Raw genomic sequence first — 20927 nt, 5'->3', positions numbered from 1 at the left:
AAAAATAATGCAAATAACTGATAAATAAAGTAAAAACTTACCTGGGCATAACCCCGGCACAGGTACCTGTAACAAAGATGCCGACGGCCTCTATGCTTAAGCCGGGGATTAGGTCGGTGGTTAAGAGGAAAGAAAGGGATTCTTTCCAGGTAGCCTTAATAAAGGCAGGTAGATCTTGCTCGTTGCAATGCACTTCACTTCACAATAAACACGTCCGCTCAGTTCGGCCGCTCGCTCGAGAATGAGATTTAGGTTAATTCACCTATATTCAAAATCGTTTCGTTTGGCCGCTAGATGGCCTCAAAGTTCGTGAAATTTTTTTGAATATCGTAAATAACTCAAATACGTACTATTCGATTTTGATTATTTTTAGGGTGTGGACTTCTGATTTCAATCTACACATTTTGGTGTTATACATAGTTTTTTTTAAACGTACAACTCCTACAAAATTGATGTATGGTGATAATCTCCGTTCATAACTTTTCCTCTTTCGGGCAATAATTACAACTATTTTTTATTTGATAGGTGATACCATTTGGAAGTTTTTGGGCCTTTTGTAGAATTTTTATTAAATGAACGATTTGGGAACAAAAAAATATTTTGTAAATGTCTACATTATCTTGCCATCCACATTACAACAGAGGTACTTAAGTTCTAGTAGGCTCTGATTTTGTAGGTTGACTGTAATTTCAGTTTGATTTTGTTTCGGATAGCATTATTATTGACCCAACAGACTGAATGGAGAATTTTATTTAGAATTTTTGCAAAACCCGTTATTGGAAGATGTGCCGTTATTACTCAGAGCTAACATGTGGTTTATGCATGATGGCGCTCCACCACATTTCACTGTAAATGTCCGGCAGTATCTGAACCAGACATTCCTTCATCGATAGATCGGTAGAGGGCTTCCTGTTAACTGGCCTGGACGTTCACCAGACTTAACACCTTGCGACTATTATTCTAAGGACACTTTAAAAACAACAGTGCATGATTCCACATCTAACACTGAACTGAGTTACGGAGGCATATCCAAAATGCCATAAATATTTTAAAAAATAGCCCTTAAGAACTGCAAAGGGTGTCTGTTGCAACTCGTATTGATTACAGCATGTCCGTTGATCTTCTGGTGCTGGTTCTTGATCTTTTTATGCCTATAGATAGACTGCTTGTAATAAGACTTTTATTTGTTATAGATGCGTGTCTTTTACATGAACAACTACAATATACATTAACAAAATGTAGAATTACGGAGCTTGTCAAAAAAAATGGATAGGACATTGACACTTGCACTCGTCAAAATAAAAAGAAAAATACACAGTTTGGGATCAAACAGTGTCCTTTAACTTCCTTCGCCAAATTAACCTTCGTTGTAGAAATAACGGTGGTCATTTTGAACAGTTTTTATAATAAGTTGTACTAAATGTACTCACTGTACACTAACCTCAACTTTGTTATTTTTATCACCAGCAGTTTTTATTGTTTTTTATTGTTTTTACAAACTATTGCAATAAAATTAGGGATATTGTAAATAGCCTAATTCGTCGTACCTATGTGTGTATCCATATCGAAAAATGAAGTAATATATGTGATATATTTTATCGTAGTAAAAACTCATTAAGAATTGGCAGGTACAATGATTTAAAGTTCAAACTGAAATTACAGTCAACCTACAAAATCAGTGACTACTAGCACTTTGTTAAGTATTGTAATATAGGGGGGCAAGATAATGTATATATTTAAAAAATATTTTTGTACCCAAACCGCTCATTTAATCAAAATTCTATAAGAGGTCCAAAAACTTACAAATGGTATCACCTATCAAATAAAAATAGTTGCCATTGTTGCCCGAAAGAGGAAAAGTTATAAACGGATATTATCACCATACATCAATTTTGTAGGAGTTGTGAGTTTAAAAAAACACTCTGTATAACATCAAAATTTACCCACTAAACATTTTTCAGTTTCTGACATGTTTCAGAAACGTTTCTATTTTTCTTTAAACGTTTCATAAAAAATCCATGCAACGTTCTGGTAACGTTCTAGAAGCCCAAGATGTCCTCCCCAAAATACGTTTCCAATGAAACGTTTCAAAAAATTGGTTTCAGTAACATTCTTTTTATGTTCCATTTATGCCCTCGATATTTTTGTTTTACGTTTCAGTATATTTTCAGAAATGTTTGAGTAACATAATAATTTTATTACCATATTGTTCTCATAATGCTCTCAACTTTAGATCATTTTCATTTCAAAAGCGTTTTTGAAATAGTATAAATAGTGTGAGTATTTTTTTAAATATCTCTAATACTCCTTTGTGATATTTTTATTTGTATTGTGAATGACTTAATTCGAACTAAAAAAAGTTACATTGTATATTAAAAAAAATAAATATGCTCTTCTAGTTTGGGGATGCGGCAACTTTTACTAAGAATTTCTTTCTTTTTGAGAAGCCACTGAAAAAAGTTTCTAATATGGATTATGAATTTTGCCATTCATCGTACAAATAAAAATATCACAAAACAATATCAGAAGCATTAAAAAAAAGCTACACATTTTATATAGTTCAAATACGCTTCTGAAATGGAAATTTTCTAATGTTGAGACCTTCATGAATATGGTAACAATGACGAACTGATAATTAGAAAAAGTTAGTTATGATTATGAATCTTAAAATGGTAGGTACATGAAAAACAAATAACATTACTGAAAAATAATATAAAGTTATAATTTCTTCTACGCATGGTCAATATTACATATATCCTTTTAATAATAATAAATTATACAGCAGAAATAAGGATACAAAATGATATCTTGACAAAGTAAATATCTGTAGGTATACCTAAACTCTTTTATTTAAGCATGCCTATACACATAAACAAATATAAACATTTGTACAAAATATAAAATAAATGACGTCTATTTCACTTGATTCATCCATATTTCAAATAGTTCTCACTGACTAAGTAGTTGCTCTTCAAATTATATCGAAACGTATAGTTGTTGTTCCATTTTCTTAGTTCTTGTCCCTTGTCCTCTTGTCTGTAATAGGTAGTGGGTATAACTATATTTAGGTAGATGTGACGCAAAATTGGAAATCTCTACACATATCGTTTTAAACATTTTGCATCAATATTCATTATTTTATATGCACCTTACAATAACCACAACTGCACACACTACAAATTATCACATAAAATAGCGTCAAAGTAAAGATGAATAACAACGAAACCAAGCAAACTGACAAACCGCAAACCTAACCTAACATAATACGAATTGAAACGACACACGGGAAACAAATAAACTCGGGCTGTTACGCGCAGTCTACGCAAGTCACGAACATACATTTTTTCTAGACTTGTGTTATAAATATGCTACCACATTTTTTTTTCTAATTATGTCTTTATATAACAAAGGCAAATGAACTAACGCTTGAGAAGGATTGGGGATTGAGAGCAAAATTTAACTAATGCCGAATGTTCCATAAGATAAGCAAAAATAGCAAAGGGTTGTTCGTCTGTTATGTTTCCGAGATCGAAAGGGAATGTTTCGAGTAATGTTTCAAACTCTCTTCAATTGTAACGTTTCGGCTATGTTTCACTAAATAAGTTTTCAAGTGCTACATTTCTGTAATGAAACAGAAACGTTTCTAGTTAATGTTTCAAATGTTCAGTAAAACATCTCATTTGCAACGTTTCATTTACGTTTCGTGTTTAGTGGGTATAGATTGAAAGCAAAAGTCCACACCCCAAAAATAATCAAAATCGATTAATACGTATTCGTTATTTATAAAATTCAAAAAATTTTCACGAACTTTGAGGCCATATCTAGCGGCCTAACGAAGCGATTTAGGATATAAGTGAATCTGCCTATTTTGAGTCTACGAATATGTGGCCTTCCGTTGTACACGTTATTTTGGGACACCTTATATAATACTAATGTGCCATGTATTACTGACGGACCATCTCTTATTGATATAAAAACTAAATCGGGACAAAAAAAAAATAAAAATATAAAATTTTATATTAAAAAGTAATACATTTCCATATTTTAAAAATTTTGCTCTTTAATTTTAAATTAAAAAAAATTAATTTGTATCTATCTGAATCAGTAAAAGTTTAACAGAGCAACTAAAGCAACATATAAAACGCACCAATTTTATATAGGGGGAATGAAAAACGCTTTTAATTTTGTAGATTTACCCATAGGTTTCAGAAATTTATATATTTTCAATAATATACAGAGTGACCCATTTGAAAGCGGGCCACCCTCATAACATTTTTATTTATGGAGCGATTTTGACGAAGGTGTATTTTGGGGCCAAGCGGCGCCCATTTTTTTTTAAAACCAAGGCCTACTAGATCATATTCAGAAGCTGAAAAATCCAGAATCCATATTAGCGATTTTTTTAGAAAAAATCTGCGTACGCCACTGGATTTGGCGTCCCTTGAAATGGATCTCTACCAAATTTCATGAAAAAATATTCAAGATTAACGATTCTATGGTTAAATTGCTGTCAAGTTGTTTATTATGCATTAAGAATCGTTTTATCTAGTAACCCATGCGATAACAAATCAATCACAACAAATATTTAATAACAATATTTAATAGACATCCCTTATCAAAATATAATAAAACAAACAGAAAAATAAACGAGAAATTAACATAAAATATACAAAAAATTAGTTTAAATTCTGGGTTTTTCAACTAAATCCCCATTTAATTGAACGAATATTTTTGTAAATGTTGCCTTGTCACTAAAAAAATTTAATAAATAATGTCGATCCCGTTATTCATAATTGTGTCAATCTTTGTTTTATTTAAACATGTTTTAATAATACAGCTCCATAGTGATGAACAATATTCCTAATAGGAGGCTTTGCAATTACTTAAGTCGCAGATGACTGAACAAAAGACGAATATGTCAAATTTATTAGCTTAATAGTGAAATTTACGTATTGTTTTAATTGCACTGTCAAAAAGTACGACTCTGTAATTTAACGTTACAACATAAGATTGAAATAGTAAAACTTTGTGATGACAGAGACAGATCCGAAAGGGAAGTACCTCGAATTTTTAGTGATAGACATCCAGAAATTCAAAATATTAGCAAGTCTACCATTGGGCGAGTGAGCAATATTTTTAATGAATACGGAGCTGTATCTAAGCACATTTAAAAAAATATTAATGTACAACAGTCATGGAGAAGAAATGAACAAATTCAAAATTATTTCACCGAAAATCCGAAAAAAAGTTTAAGAATTACTAGTTTGGACCTACAATTACCACGGGAAACCATAAGGAAAAAACTTAAAAAATACAATAATATGAAGCCTTTTAATGCGACACCTTAGAAGACGAACGAATGAAATATTGCTTATAGTGCCAAGGAGAATACCCCAATTACAGAAATTTTCTAAAAAAAAATTAATTTACTGACGAGGCAACATTTACAACCAATAGGACAGTAAATTCACATAACACGAGGCATCAGGCACAAGAAAATCCGAATGGGTAATAAACTGTAGGCGACAGTATTCACAGAAGGTAAACGTATGGTGCGGTATTTTAAATACCAGATTAATTGGCCCCTTCTTTTCTGAAGGCAATAGCCAAAGTTTTTTACATTTTTTTAAAATGAATTCTCGGATGCTATTGATTAACTTCCACTTGCAGAAGTGGCTGGTCTACTGTTTCAATTAGATGGCTGTCCTATCCACAACGCCAGTAGACGATACAATAAATGCATTCAATTAAATGGAGATTTAGTTGAAAAATCTAGAATTTTAAGTTAATTCATGTGTGTTAATTTAATTTTATTTTACTGCGTTTTTTGTAAATTTTATGTTAATGTCTCATTTGTTTTTCTGTTTATTTCATTGTATTTTGATATAAGGATGTCTATTAAATGTGTTATTAAATATTTGTTGTGATTGATTTGTTATCGCATGGGTTACTAGATAAAAAGCTTCTTAATGCATAATAAACAATTTGACAGCAATTTAACCATAGAATCGTTAATGTTGAATATTTTTTCATGAAATTTGGTATAGATTCATTTCAAGGGACGCCGAATCCAGTGGCGTACGCAGATTTTTTCTAAAAAAATCGCTAATATGTGTTCTGGATTTTTCAGACTCTGAATATGACCTAGTAGGCCTTGGTTTTAAAAAAAACTGGACGCCGCTTGGCCCCAAAATACACCTTTTCTCTCTCTACATTTGAAAAAAAAATTCGTCAAAATCGCTTAATAAATAAAAATGTTATGAGGGTGGCCCGCTTTCAAATGGGTCACTCTGTATATATTTAACAATAGGCTTAGCTTTATAAGTTTAAACTTGAATTGTGGTGCTTATTATTCGATCCTTGAATTTTTGTATTTAATTGTTTTTAAATGATAGATAAACTGCAAACTTAGACTTAAAAGAATTAACCGTTGTTATGTCTTCAAAGCGACAGAAAACTTCTTCCCCGAAACGGGAAAAGATTTGAAAATTTCTATTGCTGTACCGTGCACAACATTTAGGTACTGTAGAGCGATCGTTTAGCAGCTTAAGAAGAATAAAAACCTGGCTAAGAAATACAAAATCGTCTCAATGGCCTAGCAGTGATGAGTATACACATAAAGCTTATTTTTGATAACCATGAATATTTTATTAATAAAGTGGTCGACAAATTTTCAAAAAATCCGAGATTATGTTTTACCTAATTTTTGTTGAATTTCTTTATTTTTTTAGTTATTTATAATTTTTTATGTTTTTCTTGTATTAAAATATTTCTAAAAAAAATTAATTGGCCCTTGTGTCATTATGAGAAATATCTGGATCTTGTGGATTAGGAAACATAAACAGCTAAAGAAACTGAAGAAAGTTTAAGTAGCATGCTCCATTTAAATTTTCTTCAAAAAAATAAGGTTCAAGAATTCGGTTTTCGACAATTTCAAACATTTATTTTTTGACGATGCTGTGTGTGATAGACTTGGGCCCAACGAGGATTTTCAGTTGCTCAGTACCTGCAGTTTTGTCTGTTTACGTGTCCATTTAAAAAAAAGTAGCCTTATCAGAAAAAATAATCTTTCGGTTGAAATCTAAGTTTTGATCATTAATCTCAATTATCTGCTCACAAAACTACGTTCTTCGGTCAAAATCATCTTCTAATAGTTGAATCAATTGAACCTTACAAGGAGGATATTTATTTTTTCGGAGTATTTGTGTCCCAGATTCCGATGACAAATTACAATTCCTGGAGACTGTCCTAACGGCTACATGGGGATTATATACAGTTTCTAGTAAGACGTCCAATTTAGATTCTGATATTTCTGCTGGTCTTCCTTTAGGTAAATCTCTAACGTGGCCGTGCTCAGCAAATTTCAATTCAATTTTGCTGACAGTAGATCTAGTAATTGGGGGTCGATCAGAATGAATTAGGTACATTAAATAAATTACACACTTCTTGTTGAGTACGCACTCTATCTCCAAAACCAATCATCATAAGTACTTCAATACGTTCTCTCAGATAAATGCATTTTTAAAATGAAACGTAAAACTGACAAAATGACACTGACAAACTAAACGCGGGTGCTAGTTTGGTTTTTATTGTCACAAAATACTACATCAAAATGGTCTAGGGGTCAAGGAATGAAAAACGATTAATACGAAGAAAATTGCTTTGTAGTCCGGTCAAATTAGTCATAAAAATAGTGGTCAAATAACGAAAATTCCGACAGAGCTAAATTTTAGTGGAGACCATTAGAAATAAAGTGTCAAAAGTCCCCATCGATCCCATGTGTGCTAAAAAAATTATTCGGGGTCAAATAACAAAATTTTAGGTTTTTTGGATTTTTTCGAAAACGGTAAGTTTTATCAAAAAAGTAGCCTTGATAAAAATTATAGAGCTTAAAATTATCTACAAAAATGGTCCTTATACTTTTTTTTCTAAGAATCACCATTCCTTAGATATCGCGATTCTAAAAGTTGGAGTCACGTTCTACATGATATGCACATTATATGCCACGTATATACATAGTCAGGCATTTAATATAAGTAAAAATGCCTATTTGTGTCTCTTATATGTATAAACTATACTATTTTGAGAATATACACTCAACTCAGTCCCTTAGTCAATCCCCTCTACCCGCATGACCTTGAATAACATCTGGCTACTCTATTGTAAAAGCTTTTGTAAAAAATACACGAAACAAGAAACAAGTACAACTATCTTGTCTTCCTCCAACATCGGATTCTGCTAATCAACACTTGTATCGAGTATATGTACTATCAAGTTCAGACATGGCTAGGCAATCAACTGAACCCAGAAGACTAGGGTTGGAAATTAACAGATGATACTTTGGAACCGATTCAAACTTTACTCCTACCTGCTCCGGAAAAACTCCTAACCACTATTTTTTGCAACTGCAAAAAAGGTTGTAGCGCTAAATGTGGCTGTAGGAGAGTAGGGTTACTGTTCTCCAGCGTGTACTAATTGCCAAAGTCAGACTTACAATTTCGATGAAGAGACAGCTGATTCATCTTCATTTGAACAATTTATGAACATCCAGCAAGAAGAAGAGGAAGAAGAAGAAAAAGAAATCGAAAAAGGCATAACTGTTGAAGTCGACTTTGAAGAGTCAGATTAAAATATCACAAGAAATCAGAACTACAGTTAGTCAATAACCAATATCAATAATCATCATGCAGTTAAAAGAATATTGTCCCTGAAAATTCCGTCATAACTGTTCGTGGAATTGGCCTAACGGGGAAACCGTTAAAAAAACGCGCCAAAGTACACTACCTCACAGGTGGTGTGAAAATGTGTGCATGTCATGTAGAACGTGACTCCTTCAACTATTAGAATCGCGATATCTCAAGAATGGTGATTCTTAAAAAAAAAGTATAAGGACCATTTTTGTAGATAATTTAAGATCTATAATTTTTGTCTGTGCTACTTTTTTGATAAAACTTACCGTTTTCGCTAAAAATCCAGAAAACCTCAAATTTTAACCTTTGACCCCGAATAACTTTTTTAGCACACATGGGATCGATGGGGACTTTGGACACTTTGTTTCTAATGGTGTACCCAAGGTCTCCACCAAAATTTAGCTGTCGGAATTTTCGTTATTTGAAATGTCTATTTTGACCGGACTATTTGTAAGATAAAATTTGGCATACCAGGTTGTTTTTGTTGGCTTTAAAAAAATGTTCAAGGTTGTTCAATTTAAACATTTTATCTAATCACTTGTGTGTATTTCAAAATATTAGTTTTCAAATGTCATTATTACGAAAACCCCTTATTTTAGAGATATGGTATGTTATACAAAAACTGTTTAGAATTTACCATACAATTCAAAAATGGCATAATATACAGGGTGTTCGATTAAAAAATCAATGATGACTACCTATGTTCTTCTTGAGACACCCTTTATACAATTTTCTTGCCAAAAAGTCCACAACTAAAAATACTAATCGACGTGTCCGAGGGCATTTCCACAAAATAATTACCTGAATTTTAAACGAATTTGTTCCTTTCATTATGAACGCACTGTATATGTGCGCACTGTAAAAACAATGTAACTTAATATAAATTTCACTTCTCAGATTATTACTATAAATATCAACGTTTAAATTAAACACAAGCAACTATAAACACTTTCCAAATAAAAATTATATCACAAATTATTTTCATTTAGTTAAATGCAGTTAAACAAACTTTAAATTATTCTATAGTTTCCGACTCATTTCTATATAAAATCTAAAGCCTGGTACAAACGTAAGCTTCTCGTTCTTGGTGTATGTCCTTGTTATTGGTTGTTTATTAAAAGGCCTGTTTTACAGCTAATAAGAAAAATGATAAATATGCTCCTGAAAGCGGCTTGGGAGACCTTGTAAACTGTTAAAATATGTATTTATATTTATTATAATTTATTAGGATTCGTTTCTGCCTATATCAGATAAAGCCCTTTGTAGACCATCCACAGCGATTTTACTGTGGATGGTGAGCAGTCAGGGCACCCAAAATGATTTTCCTTGTTTCAAGAGCAACCGAGCTTTTCGGACATGTTTTTGTACAGTTAAGCAGTGGGTGCCTAGTGAGAAGAACGGTGAAGTGGAGACTACAAAAAACTCTTTTATAAGGCAAATCCCTACTTGCTTTTATTAAAAAAGAATTCTTTTAATTTTTCATTATTAATAACCGACGTAATCTCAGCTTAGGCGGAGAGGCCGCCGGCATTTGTGTTACACGTAATAGTGTTCGGAAGGAGGACACCGTGTCCAGGTCGCCGACGCGACGGTATGGAAAGCGATGGCACTAGTGGCAACAAAGCGAGTAAAAGCCGGTCTAGTAGCCCGAAGTCCATTGCAAGCATGCAAGACAGAAGCTAACGAGACGAGAACAGCAGCTCGCTTAGGAAAACTCGAGGCTGCGGGAAATGGTTGGAAAACTCAGAAACGACTTCCGAAACCAGAGACAGAGACAGGAAACTGCAAGAGAGTTCCGAATTACGAGTCATCTCCGACGAACAGTTCAATTATATATGGAACACTAAACCAAGCTGCAGATTCTCAGGTTGGTGGAGCTTGTGTACGCAGGTTTCAACAACCGAAAATCTACCGATACAATCTTCCTGGATGTCGCCAAGGTCTTCGACAGAGTCTGACACGATGGGCTTCTTGTAAAGATGCTCACTTTGACTACCCTGCCGGACTGGTGAAACTTGTAGCTCCTTCCTTAGAGGCAGACAACTGCGTGCGAAGCTGGCCCTATCCACCTATCGAGATATCAAGATATCAAAGCAAGCGCACGCACACTGAGGCCTTTTGTAGTTAGTACCTAGTAGCAAAAACACATAGAGGCTATAAAAATTGTTGAAAATGGAATTTTTTTAAATCTTTTCTTTAGGGATTTACTAAGATTTTTTGAAAAAAATTACATTTTAACTTTTTGTATAAGATATTGCTTAAACATCTGCGAAATCAATATTATAAACAATAAAAAATCGAAATGAAGTAATAAAGAATTGATTTATACGTAAAATTTACACTTACACGGCGTCCTGGGTAAGCGGCGACAAACGGCCGGTGCGGTCTGTGCGACCGGAACGGCCGAAGCAGTGATTTTCAAAATTAGAGCATCATAGGTTCTGTCGTACGTACGAGGTACCGCCCGACGCAAGCGGCTCGTGCGGTTGTCATGCAGACGACGCGATCAAATTATTTGATAATTCCGCCTCTGCCGCTTCAGTTTACATTTATAAATCTTAGATGAGTTTTTCGTCATGTCTAACACTTTTATTGAACTTTTAATTAGCACTATGAAAAATTCCATTACACTGTGGGATATGAAGCACAAAGATTATCATAATCAACATATACTCCACAGAGAATGGACCTGCACTCTTAACAGAAATAGGCGTTGAAAATTAGTCTCAGAATATTTCATTTCTGGGTTAATTACGTTCTGTTTTCAGTAAGTAAAACTCGCACCTTACTAACAATACTATATGTATTTATTGGTAAAGCCCAAACATACTATATGGTTTCACAGATAAACGGTGGTTCTTATGCTATTTGAGAATCATAAAAAGTACTTTAAAAACATCGTGGTATTCGCAAAGAATAACGGCGTGTTTTCATCATACATAACATACAATGTAGTCGAATGTTCGGGAAACATTCTGGCATGTCCTGGAGATTGTTCTGGTTCTTTAGGACAATTTCGTAATTTTTCATATAAATGATTAAATTTTTCTAAAAATACCTACTGTGCTTGTCATGCGTTTTTTATTATTTGTTTTTTACGAATTATTATATTGTTTAAATGGATGTTCTCAGTTAACAGAACGATGCGTTTCCTCGTCCACGACATCTTGACAACTGCAACACTATCATGATTGCCACGCTACCGCGCGTTGAAAGTGCACGTGGGACAGTCTGATCGCATTTACAGTTAGCACCGCGTCGGCCACTTCAACCGCGTCGAACGCGCCGGCCGTTTGTCGCCGCTCACCCAGGACGCCGTGTTGACACAAATTTAAATCCACATATTCTAACCCAACCTAACCTAACATAACCTAAAAAGAAGTTATAATGTATTATTAGGCAATCCAACGACCTGTCAAATTTTTAAGCAATATGGCGCTGATGGCAAACAAGTTATGTTTACATTGAGAATGCATTGAAGTTAGTCCAGAAGTTTTTAGTTAAAAGCGTTTAGTCCGAGTTTTTTGTAAGGAATTATTCATGTATTTTATTTAAGGAAGTGTTCAACTTGCCTTTTATTGAATTGTGTCGCAACGATATGTATTACTAACATGCATATTAGTGGGTTGTGGAAGTCGTGGAAATCGAGACCAAGTTAGATTTCATGGTTTACCTGACGTAGTGAATTCTAAATATTTTCCTCATTTAAATGATTTATTGAGAAAACGGCGCCAAACATAGATATATAAAAGAAGAAAATTACTAGAAAATACAAGCGAAAATAGAATGGAATTATACTTTTTAAAAATCAAGAAAAATGTGTTAGGTACTATCAAGAATTTTTACAATGATATCAATACATTCCAACTCCTTAATTTATGTATTTTTCATTATAATGCCAATGTTACATTAATTAATATCCTTATATTAGCTTCTTTAAATAATCACTCTGCATATTGATTGGTAATACAAAGACACCTAACTACAATCCACGAAACACTCATTATACAGTCAAAGTTCAAAAAAACAAAGCCAAGACAACAGAAAAACGCAAATTCTTAACAAAACACACATAAGTTTATAAGAATCAAACAAATGTTTGCCCTCGACGCCATATTGAATTCCAATTTTGTCACGTGATTTGGATTGCCTAATTGTTTTAACATTCAATAATACTTGTTGGTAAATGTAAAAAAAATAGTTTTAGGGTTTTTTACCATCCACACACAGAGGCACACACAAGCACACACACGCACACGTACAGACTCACACGCGCACGCACAGACACATACATACCAAAAACTGTTCTTTTCTCATACGTTGCGACGTCATAACTCGATGGCGAAAGCTAAAAAGTCTACGCCTTCCACACATCCCCCTCCCCCTTGGTGTCTTAAAGATACTGGGGAAATCCCAGAGACTGTTGAAGACAACAGAGAGGGAGGGAGGGAGGGAGGGAGAGGCCTTCTATGACGACACAATCACTCTATTCTATCGCACCCTATAACTCTATCTCTCTCGCACACTATCAGAAAAAAATGATCGAAACGAACCTTCCTTCAAAAATAAATTGAATTCATCTAAGGATATTATAAATATCCTTGGGATTCATCATTATCAGAATAATGATAATGAAAAATAAAACATAATTAAAATATATTGTTCAAATGACAGTGTACAAGTTCCGCAGGAATATAGACAAAGGACCCCGCACAAATCTTATGGAAATTGGGTCCCGGTCAAATTCGCTGAATTTTTGATATGTGATAGAGTTCATCATACTGGTCAATTGTCTCAATGGCCACAAAGCTCAAAAATGGATAGTTTGGCCGGTACAGAGCTTTAAAGCTCCGAATATCCTCCACGGATTTATGTATATGCGCAGTGTGTATAGACTTTTGAAATAGCCTATTTCATTTTTTTTATTATCTAGGTTTATATTTTTGAGGTTGCTGAATTCAGATCTGTTGTTAGATTTTCAAAATTGACAGTTGGCAGCTGTCAACTAGCTGTCAATTTGCTATAATAAAGCCAGAAACTTGTTTTTTTATGATTTATTTTTTTTTTTTTTTAGTTCGATAAGTTCAAAGACGATATCAAATCAATAACAATGACTATCGGCAGCTGTCATTTAGCTGTCAACAATTCTTCAAAGTCCGGTAATAAAGTCAAAAAATTATTTTTTGTTTATAACTTCAAGTTTTTTAGATAAGTGAATATAAATATGATATAAAATTATGTAGTCATCAGCTTACAGCTGTCAACAAGCTGTCAACTAACTGTCAAAATGCAATAATAGAGCAAGTAACTTATTTTTTGTGCTTAACTTTGTGGATAAGAAATCAAACATGATATAAGTTTATGACATCACTTTTGAACTCAGTGATCTAAGCAACTTAAAGCTTTTTAAAAAAAGTAACTTTTTGACTTTATTATTGCATTTTGACAGTTAGTTGACAGCTTGTTGACAGCTGTAAGCTGATGACTACATAATTTTATATCATATTTATATTCACTTATCTAAAAAACTTGAAGTTATAAACAAAAAATAATTTTTTGACTTTATTACCGGACTTTGAAGAATTGTTGACAGCTAAATGACAGCTGCCGATAGTCATTGTTATTGATTTGATATCGTCTTTGAACTTATCGAACTAAAAAAAAAGAAAGATAAAACATAAAAAAACAAGTTTTTGGCTTTATTATAGCACATTGACAGCTATTTGACAGCTGCCAACTGTCAATTTTGAAAATCTAACAACAGATCTGAATTCAGCAACCTCAAAAATATAAACCTAGATAATAAAAAAAATGAAATAGGCTATTTCAAAAGTCTATACACACTGCGCATATACATAAATCCGTGGAGGATATTCGGAGCTTTAAAGCTCTGTACCGGCCAAACTATCCATTTTTGAGCTTTGTGGCCATTGAGACAATTGACCAGTATGATGAACTCTATCACATATCAAAAATTCAGCGAATTTGACCGGGACCCAATTTCCATAAGATTTGTGCGGGGTCCTTTATTTTGAAGGAAGATTCCCGTCACGAATACTGTAAAAAATATTAGAAATCTTAGGTGGACAGATAACAGCCCCGCTCTCAGGCCCATTGAAATATTTTTGTGAGAACACTTCAACAAAATATATTATTAAATACCTCAAAATTTAAAAGTATAGGACAAAATGTTTGATAATCCTGAATTTATGTTTAACGCAATAAATAGTAAATTAAAGCATATTTATTTTCAACCGTATCATCACAATTACGGGTATGTGAAAAATTTATAAAAAATGGTAGGTATGTTCGTTTTTAGGTATTCTCCTCATGTTGTTATAAATGTTAGTTATAAAAATAACGATTTAGGTAGGTACTTAACGATTTTTTAGTTTAAACATATATTTTATGACAGCAAATTTTGAGTCAAAAGAAATAAAGAAAAAATCATACATTTGTATTTAAAGTTTGTTTCTATGTTTAATGATCATTAAAGCAGTGTGCCGAAATACAAACCCTATACCTACATTCCCCGACATACTAATAACCCACATTGTATATTAAATAAATTTTTTTAAATTACGGCATCAAATATTATTAAAAAAAAATATGTTACTAGCTGTTTAAAATATCATTATGAATTTGTTTATTTGAAAATATATTTTCTGCAGTATATCAATACCAAAAAATGAAAATATGGTATACAGGGTAGGAAAGTACCGATGGTCTATCTGAAGTTACGTGAGAGCGATAAAGTAAGCCATAGAAATCCATGCGATAGAGAAGGGTGGCTATAATGAAGGCCTCTCATAGTCACCGCCCGTTTCGGCCTTCCACAAATAAGATCCACTTCTTATTTGTGGAAGGGCGAAATGGGTGTTGACTATTAGACGTCTTCATTATAGCCATCCTTGTCTATCACATGGATTTCTATGGCTTACTTTATCGCTCTCACGTAACTTCTGATAGACCATCGGTACTTTCCTACACTGTATGTAGTAGCTAATTACCGAAAGTATGATTAAATAACCTAACTGTGACACCGCTGCAGAATATCTGATCATCTGAAGTGACTACATAGATACTACAGACTACATAGGTATTTGTTGATTCTTTAAAACATTTTTATCAATACCTATATCATACATTTAAGGAAGTAAATACAGTAGTATAAAAAATAGGCATTGACAAAAAAATTGTACAAAATAAATCCGAACGTACGCGTGACAACATTGACAAACTGTTGTTTATGCGTTGCTAGGATACGCGTAGGAATGCCGGCCGCTGCCGTCTCGTCAACAAGAAAATCCGTGTTGGGAAAACGTTGGCCTTCTATGTTCTATATTGGAGACCCCCTGAGCAACGTCACCACTTTTTTCTCTATAATAGATTGGTTAACGGCTCACGTGGGTTGATCTCCTAATGGAGGAAGTACAAGGGGCCCAATGGGGCTTGAGTGCTGTAGCTCTTTAAGCTACCTTCTCTACAATTCCAGAGTACACATGCGGGCCTCTGCATTTTACTCTTCCTAAAATTCTGCTGTCAGTGTACTCTATCGGCAATTCGGAAATTTAAAACTGCTGTCCTATTCCAAGTGCTGTCTGGAGTTATAAGCTATATTGTCTGTGGTACTACACTCTTACTGAAGCAGACAACTTACATAATTATTTTAATCAACGCTAATACATTATGGTTTGACAGTGGTGAAACGTCATATGGCAAAACAGAGCAGTGGAGAGGAACCTACTATTTACTCTAACCGATTGATTTCACATGAAGAAATTTCTTTTTGGTTCGGTATATTTTAATACTTTTAAGATACATTATGCAAAAATAAATTAAAATCGATGATCTACAGAAGTTGTGAATTTTTTGAACAAACAAATTTTGCTGACACCAAAACCTGATATAAAGTATTTATATAGATTTGGAGAATGGTATTTTTTATAATTAAAAGAGCATCAGTTTCTATATAAAATAGGAACTTTTGTTTCATTTTGATATCTCTGTATGCTTTTGAGATATTTGCTCTTATATCTCTGAAAATTTGTATGCCAATGAATTTTTCTAGAAAAATTACAATACAGGGTCTATATTTTAATTCGGGAAAGTAAACAACAAAAATTAACATCACTTTGCTTTGTGAACATAGGCACAGAAAGCCACCGTTTACCGTACAGGGCGTTGAAATTAACAAAAATAAAACAATTTTTTAAATATCTGGAAACCCACTTCATCAAATTTATCCAAATTTAGTACACATTTTTTTTCAAATATTTCTCTTAGTTCTGTATGCACACAGTCCAAATTTAAAAACCAGTGGCGGAGAAACAAGGATATCGTATCCTTATTTAAAGTTAAACTTCTACGCCACTGAATTAATTGGTAATACGAATACATTTTATAACAGTCTGAAACATTCTGGATGAAAAAACATTCTTTTATTTTTGGCGAATAGTGAATGTTTTACGAGTTATGAGACTAGTCCAGGCGGTATCTGTTTCGGGTTGGGTAAAACGCATGTGATCTGAGATTTTTGCTTTAACGGCTTCTAAATAACATCAGAAATGATAATTTTTCTATGCAAATAAAAAAAAACGTGGGCTTAATTGTTATTGCAAAAAAGTATAAAAAAATTTTTTAAAAAAATCATTTTTTTCTTGGATTTCTCGTCGACAACTTAGCAACTATTTATTTTAGACAAAAATGGAAGAGGAAAAAAAGTTTTGTAATTAAATTTTGAACAAGATAGAGATAGTTGCAATTCGAAAAAATAATTATTGTTATTGCAAAAATCGGAAAAATCATTTACAAAATTGCAAAAAATGCTAGTTTATTTGTCAATTTTTTTCAGACACTTGAATAATACCTAGGATCTTCATAATTTTCCCAATTAAACTTTTTAGTGCATACAATCATCACACCAAATTTCATCCAAATCGGTTCGATAGTTTGTACATAATTGTTTAAATTTTTTATTTTTTTTTAATTAAAAAATTTTCTAAATCAAATTTCTAAAAATCTAAAGCCTGTGAATACTTGAAAATTTCACCACAAAAAGAAGTGCTCTCAAGCTTTAAAATGGTTTTTGAGAAATTCAAATCAGACAATTAGGTGAGCCGTGGTGATTGTTTAAACATTTTCGCAATTTTCACGCTTATAAACAATTGCAATAATTTAATGTTTTTTTCAATTTTTCTTTTATTTTAAAATATGGTTTGAAAATACTCGGAAAGACGAGTATTTAAAAAAAAACGGATGATCCATTATTTTCGGAGTTATAGCCCGTTAAAGTTAATCCTTATTTACAGCAAAACTAGTATAAGGGCTGTTTTTTGAGCTAATAGGTTTGTCATTCCGAGTACTTTCCAGATATAAATTTTCAAAATTTGCAGTCACGGGCGTCCCATTTAAAATGTCACTCAAAGATATTCAAGACCGCGTGAAATTAATGAGGTATCAGTGGTGGGGGGAGCAAACACACAACTACTCCGATCTGANAATGCTAGTTTATTTGTCAATTTTTTTCAGACACTTGAATAATACCTAGGATCTTCATACTTTTCCCAATTAAACTTTTTAGTGCATAGAATCATCACAGCAAATTTCATCCAATTCGGTTCGATAGTTTGTACATAATAATTGTTTTAATTGTAAAAAATTTTCAAAATCAAATTTCTAAAAATCTAAAGCCTTTGAATATCAGTGGTGGGGGGAGCAAACACACAACTACTCCGATCTGAATTCTCGAGTTCAAAAATGCTCTGAGTATTGCACCCATTGCCAAGAGCAAATGTGTAAAAATGCTTCCAAAACAGTGGAAGTAGACGAGTTCGAAATCGATTTTGAAGAAGACATGTCAGAAGAAAGTGCAAGTGAACTCGGCAATCAGATTTCAGAGTCGTATAAAAATTATATTTTGCAGTTGCTGGACGAGGAAATCGACGACGAAATAGATTGTGATTAATACTGATCAGGCATGTGAAAAATCACCAACTAGTAAAAGAATTAGATTAGATTAAATATAAATAAAAATTGAAATAAATAATTTAAAATTTGAAAAAACATGAAAAGTGTGTAAATACTGTTTATTCAAGTATCCGAAAGATTCTTATAATTTTTTATATAAATAAAAACTAAATTTTAGATAAATATTTTGAAAATAAACGAAAAAATTAAAATTATAATTATTCACAATTTATTTTTTTTTGAATGATTTTAAGAAATTAATACCAATTTATAGTTATTTATTTAAATTAATCATTTTTTAAAGTAACTGTTTATCGGCATGTCAAAAGTCCAATAATTAATAATAAAAGATAGCTGAAAATATGATAATTGAATTTTTTAAGTTGCGAGACATCGATTTTAAAAAATCATCGAAAATGGTCCATTAGAAGCTGAGATAAGTGAAATTTTTCCGAGCGTCGCACTTTTGAAGTCGAGAATTCAGGTCGGAGTAGCTGTGTGTTTGCTCCCCCCACCACTGATACCTCATTGATTTCACGCAGTCTTGAATATCTCTGAGTGACATTTTAAATGGAACGCCCGTGATTGCAAATTTTGAAAATTTGTATCTGGAAAGTATTCGGAATGACAAACCTATTAGTTCAAAAAACAGCCCTTATACTCTTATAGTTTTGCTGTAAATAAGGGTTAACTTTAACGGGCTATAACTCCGAAAATAATGGGTGGATCATCATTTTTTTTTTTTAAATACTCGTCTTTCCGATTATTTTCAAACCATATTTTAAAATAAAATAAAAATTGAAAAAAACATTAAATTATTGCAATTGTTTATAAGCGTAAAAATTGGGAAAATGTTTAAATAATCACCACGGCTCACCTATTCGTCTGATTTGAATTTTTCAAAAACCATTTTAAAGCTTGAGAGCTCTTATTTTTGTGGTGAAAGTATTCAAAGGCTTTAGATTTTTAGAAATTTGATTTTGAAAATTTTTTTAATTTAAAAAAAATAAAAAATTTAAACAATTATTATGTAAAAACTATAGAACCGAATTGGATGAAATTTGGTGTGATGATTCTATGCACTAAGAAGTTTAATTGGGAAAAGTATGACGATCCTAGGTATTATTTAAGTGTCTGAAAAAAATTGACAAATAAACTAGCATTTTTTGCCATTTTTTTAATGATTTTTTCGATTTTTTCAATAACAATAATTATTTTTTCGAATTGCAACTAACTCTATCGTGTTCAAAATTTAATTACAAAACTTTTTTCCTCTTCCATTTTTGTCTAAAATGAATAGTTGCTAAGTTGTCGACAAGTAATCCAAGAAAAAAATGAATATTTTTGCAATTTTTTTATACTTTTTTGCAATAACAATTAAGCCCACGATTTTTTTTATTTGCATAGAAAAATTATCATTTCTGATGTTATTTAGAAGCCGTTAAAGCAAAAATCTCCGATCATATGCGTTTTACCCAAGTATACCCTTTTTAAAACAGATACCGCTTGGACTATATTATCCAAGTAAAAAAAGCATTGAAATAGGGAAAAATAAAACGAATTTGGGTGGTTCAGATTTTAATAGACAAACTTCGGAAACGTACCAAACAACAAAAATTAGCATCACTTTGCTCTATGAACATAGGCGCAGAATGTCACCGTTTATGAGATACAGGGCGTTGAAATTAACAAAAATTATTTTTTTTTTCAATATTTGGAAAACCGCTTCATCAAATTTATCCAAATTTGGTACAATATCTTCTGCCAAGAGACAACCAAAGAAGATTAAGGTTCTGTGAGTGGATGGTCAACTGGTGGAATGAAAATCTCAATTTCATACATAGAATACTGTGGACTGATGAACTGTGTTTCAGTAGAACTGGTATTTTTAATTTTAAGAACAATCATATCTGGGTGCATGAAAACCTCCATGTAGTGCGACGTTACTCGTTTCAACAACAGTTCCGTATAAATGTATGGATACGAGTTATAAGGGATAATCTTTGTGGACCTCACATCTTGCTACCTAAACTAAATTCCAATCTGTTTTTAAATTTTTTTGACGATAGCCTCTTCCAGTTAATGGAGGACATACCTTTGGACCAACGAATCGGGACCTGATTTCAAATGGACGGAGCGCCAGCACATTCTGGCCAGGTAGTTCGGAATGGCCCCATACCTTGGTCACCTAGATAACTGATCTAAATATTTTAGATTATTTTATTTGGAGTAAACTAAAATATGACGTTTATGCCATTCCTATAGCAA

This window comes from Anoplophora glabripennis, unplaced genomic scaffold (assembly GCF_000390285.2).
Source record: "Anoplophora glabripennis isolate ALB-LARVAE unplaced genomic scaffold, Agla_2.0 scaffold1289, whole genome shotgun sequence".
In the NCBI taxonomy this organism is placed as follows: domain Eukaryota; kingdom Metazoa; phylum Arthropoda; class Insecta; order Coleoptera; family Cerambycidae; genus Anoplophora; species Anoplophora glabripennis.
The sequence above is the reverse complement of the archived record's forward strand: the minus strand, read 5'-3'. Positions refer to the sequence as shown.